At 33.1% G+C, this 4,563-nt stretch overlaps 1 protein-coding gene across 1 annotated transcript in view; it reads left to right on the forward strand.

Annotated features, from left to right (window-relative positions):
- The first annotated feature begins 3,769 nt into the window (after window positions 1–3,769).
- Window positions 3,770–4,563, forward strand: part of LOC127810344 (actin-like) — a 4,256-nt gene continuing 3,462 nt past the window's right edge. Inside the window, exon 1 of the mRNA XM_052349774.1 lies at window positions 3,770–3,965. The gene's annotated coding sequence lies outside the window, so the exon portion shown is untranslated. The remainder of the gene's footprint in view (window positions 3,966–4,563) is intronic.

The raw sequence follows: 4,563 nt of genomic DNA on the forward strand, positions 1-4,563 counted from the left end.
CTCATATCTTTTGACCTTTTCTTTCCTCTTGCTTGTCCTTTCATCGGAGTCTCTTTCTTCTCTTCTTTTCTCTTCTTATCTCAATCTTTGTTTCCTAAGACTGTTTGTATTACTTCAACTGTAAAATATATTTATTAGCTAGAGCAAACAAGTTTGCTAATAATACAGGCTAACCTAGAGCTAAGGATTCTTATAGTGGTACTAATTGCATCCCTTGGAGCATCACAATTTTTGTCATACCCATTTGTACGTCTTGTATTTCCAATGTTTCATTCCTAAAACGATCAACATATTGTCTAAGGATTTCTTTGCCACTTTGTTGGATACTAAGCAAATGTGTGCAATCTTACTTTCTATGGTTATTAATAATAAAGGTCTTGATGAATTATGCCCTTAATTAGCCAAAAAAGAAAACAAATCCCTCGGCAAGACCATTGGACCAGGCATAGGCATGATTTAATAAGGTCAAAGGAAAAGCCCATCACATGATTGCATACTTCCATCTATGAAACAACATTAGAGACTCATAACTCTAAACGTGATCATGTGAATCCTCTTTTCTCGAATATGTAGCCAATTGAGGCATCTTAAACTCCTAGGAAGGGTTTCTCCATTATCTTTAAGGTGAAAGGGATTTTCCTTTCTTGGTATTCCTTCAAAGTTTGTACCAACTACTTCTACTTTAAAATTTATTTTATCATTCTTTTCATGTCTGCTATCTCTTGGGCATTGAATGTTGATGGGTCTTTAAAATTTCTTCTATGACCAAGTCTATCGCAAGTCTCTCATGGGTCTCTCATATGTTTTTTGCGAGTCTTCCGCTTTAGTCTCTTGTTCAAGTCCTTTAATAGGCTTGTGGGCCTCTTTCCTTAGACTAAGGCTTATCGTTAGGCATAACACATATATATATATTTGCATATGTATATGCATAATGTATACATCTTGTTCCTAAAGGCATCTCCTTAAAAAAAAATCATTCAATGCCCGAACATTTCACTCTCATTCATTAACTTTTAATGCTATGTTGTACGTTTTCTTTTGTCATTAATTAACCTAGTTAAACATTATAAAATGACCAAATTACCCTTATGTATAAAACCCTTTTTCTTTTTTTTTCCTCTCATATCTTCTTTATTATTTCCCTTTCTCACAACTACTACTTTTATCACCGACCTCCCTTCACCGTCGATTGCCACCAACCTTCCTTCATCATAATCAGTCAAACACTATATCTCAGTAAGTCCCCCCCTCTCTCTCTCTCTCTATTCTAGGTTTGATGAAACCTAAACTAATCTGGGTTTTGACAAATCTAGATCATATGTGTTTTATTGAACTCTTATTCTTTTTTTCCTTATTTGTTCTTGGTTTAACACCCTTCTTCTTTTTCTTCTTCTTCCTAACTCTTTCTTTTTCTTCGAACCTAAATCTAAGTTTAAGATGAGGCTAGGCTATGAACCCAAATGTGGGTTCAACAAACCAATGATGAACCTAGGCGATGAACCCATATAGGTTCATTGCACGCTTGACGAAACTCATTGGTTTACCGCTAATGTCCATTGGATTTTATTTCAATATTGGTTTTTTTTTTTATTGATTTAATTTTTATTTGTTATTTTTCAATTAGAAGAGAGAAAAACGAGATAGAAGGATAAATTGGCCATTTTAACTTTTTATTTAACAATAGGAATAGTTATTGCTATTTTTCAAATATCAAGACTTTTCTTGCAATTTCATTAAATTTTATAGGTGCTCTTTGCAATTTATTCAGAAGTAAATTAAAATGGATTCAATTTCACATGGGCTTTATATATACCAATAAGTTAATTAAAATATTGATCGTAAATAAACCTAATTATGTGCATAAAAAAACACAAATTTCTTAGCTATTAATAAATCATACCAAGAGACAGTAAGAAACAATTTTAGATATGCATTGCTAATGAGGTTTACACACACACATATATATTCTTTATTATCATTATTGCTTAAAAAAAGGGACTAACATCTTGCTTTTAAACAACGGAGGAGATGAAACATTTGGAAATATGTGTATAGGTATATATATATTTATTTATTTATTACAAAATAAAAGGGCACAAAATAAAAGAAAAAACCATATTTTAAGATCAGATCCTTTCTTTTACGAAATTTAATAATTGTACGAGGTTTAATAACCTAGTAAGGTGATCGTTAACGCATATGTATATTTATACTAACTTACATACATGTCATTGTATAAGATAATTAATAGCAAATTACTTTTTTTTTCAAGGTCAAAAAAAATACATCGATAGGGAAATATTTTGCTTAGAGAAAAACACTTATGCGAGCAACAATAAGCGAAGCGAAAGCGATAATGTCAAATTGAGTAATACAAATATTGATGAAAATCTATTGCCTCAAAACCTAAGATTTCTCTAAAAATGTTCGTCCATAGAGAGTGAATTAGTGTCTAAACTCAGGTCAAAATGTTTGATCACGTTTATTATAAAATTTGTATGTGAAAAATATCATGACTAAAAACAAAACAAAAAAAATCTTAAAATCTTATTGTCGACGTTCAATTTTAACTGACCGTAATTCGTTTTGGGCTGCAGTAAATAAGTCCAAAGCGCCAAGAAAAAGAATACAAAGATTTTCAACGTGAGTCAACACCAGGATTTTTTACATGGTTTGGCCAAAACGATACCTACTCCACGACCGCACTCTGATTATTTTCTCAGAATTGCGGTATCTAATTATTCTCTCTGTCTCCACCCCTCATAATATCTATGATTCTTATTTATACTGAAAGGCTTTTACAATTTAGATAACATATAGAAATACAATGATTATATAATGGAGGACAAACAGTTATTATCGTCTACACAAAATCGGGAGTGGGATCCTCATTACGAGGGACATGGGCTGTTGCAGGTAAAGTGAATAGTCCCTACCTTTAACTTCTCAGCAGCTTTACCATTTATGCGAACTGACAATTTTAGGCTAGCGATCCAGCGAACTGAGAGTTTTATAGCGAGCTCGTTAGTTGATCGTTGAGAGCTCACTAAGGGGTTTTACCAGGAGCTCGCAACATGCTTACTTTACGGGTTTCGGTAGTGTATGAATTTCATTTGATGAGATTGCCGAGATTTTCCAAACTCTGGGTAATTAGGCCAGTCCATTAGACTGAATCTGGCCCATAAGGATGATACAAAAATAACGTATAACACTTATAAACTTGTATCAATGTCAAGATAATTTTAATATTATAATTACTAATTTATAGAAATCATTACTCATCAAATGAGATCTCTCCTCCCTCTAATCATTTTTTTCTCTTAGATCTCCCAAAATACACCTAAGACACATTTTTACATAAAAAAAATTATTATTATATTTTGATAATAATAGATTTGATTTTTGATTCACATGCACGCATTAATTTTTAATTTTTATATTTAATTTTTAATTACAATATATTCATTTATTTATTAAAAAAATTGATTTGATTCAAGCATTTTTATTTCAAGATATTGGATATATAATTATTTATTACATACAAACACTGCTTTATAAAACTCTAAAATCATTTATTACATATATAACAAATACTTTATAATCAATTAAAAAATATATATATATATATAATTAACCGTGTGTTATGAATTGACTATCTGAAGGGTTCAAGATCCGATCTGATTGTGATGCTTATGAATGAAATTAATTTACAATAAAAACAATAATAAGCAAATGGAAAGTCCATCGCCGGAAAACCGGAACACGAGTCGAGACGTGGCAACCACCGGGACGCCCGACGTGGCGGCGAGTCCGCATCCAGCTGTACGCGGAATCCAACGGTGCAGACCAAATCATTCTCACTCCCTCCCATTTATATATCCCTCCCAACATTTCTCTTCATAGCCATTTCTGCTCCTATCCCTCTCTCTCTTTCTCCTCCGCGAAATCTAGGGTTTCTCTGTAAGGTAACGGATTCCGATCTCACGACATTTACCTTTACGTTGATCTGGTGCTGTGTTGCTTCGTATCCGTATGCTTATTCCAGAAGGCCTTTCTTGATCTGTTTCGTAATCTGCCTTATGGCTGTTTGAGTTTCTGATTTATTGGACACACGGCCACATACGTTCCATACACATTCTTCCCGGTACCAGGATATTGTGCATTGTGATTTGTGATTTGATTGCATTAGCGTGAGATATACGTTCCATACATAAGCATTCCTGCTGGTACCGAGATATTGTGCGTTATTTGATTACATTAGTGTGAGATATTACGTTCCATACGCATTGTTTTCGGTGCGAGGATATTGTGCATTGTGATTTAGTTGCAGTAGTGTGAGATGCTATAGGTTGTTTGTCAATTGCGAATCGATTTTTAGTTGTCACGTAATCGGGGATGAATTTGGTGCACTTTCTTGTTTTTGTTCTTTCTCTTACTGTAAAACATTTCATGTTACTAGGTATTTATGCGTGTTTTGATTTGGTTTGGAAGTTGTTATTTCTTCTAGTTCTGTAACATGCCATGCATTGCGTATTGACATTGCATTTGTAGAACAAATGGATT

Source organism: Diospyros lotus, chromosome 9 (genome assembly GCF_014633365.1).
Source record: "Diospyros lotus cultivar Yz01 chromosome 9, ASM1463336v1, whole genome shotgun sequence".
In the NCBI taxonomy this organism is placed as follows: domain Eukaryota; kingdom Viridiplantae; phylum Streptophyta; class Magnoliopsida; order Ericales; family Ebenaceae; genus Diospyros; species Diospyros lotus.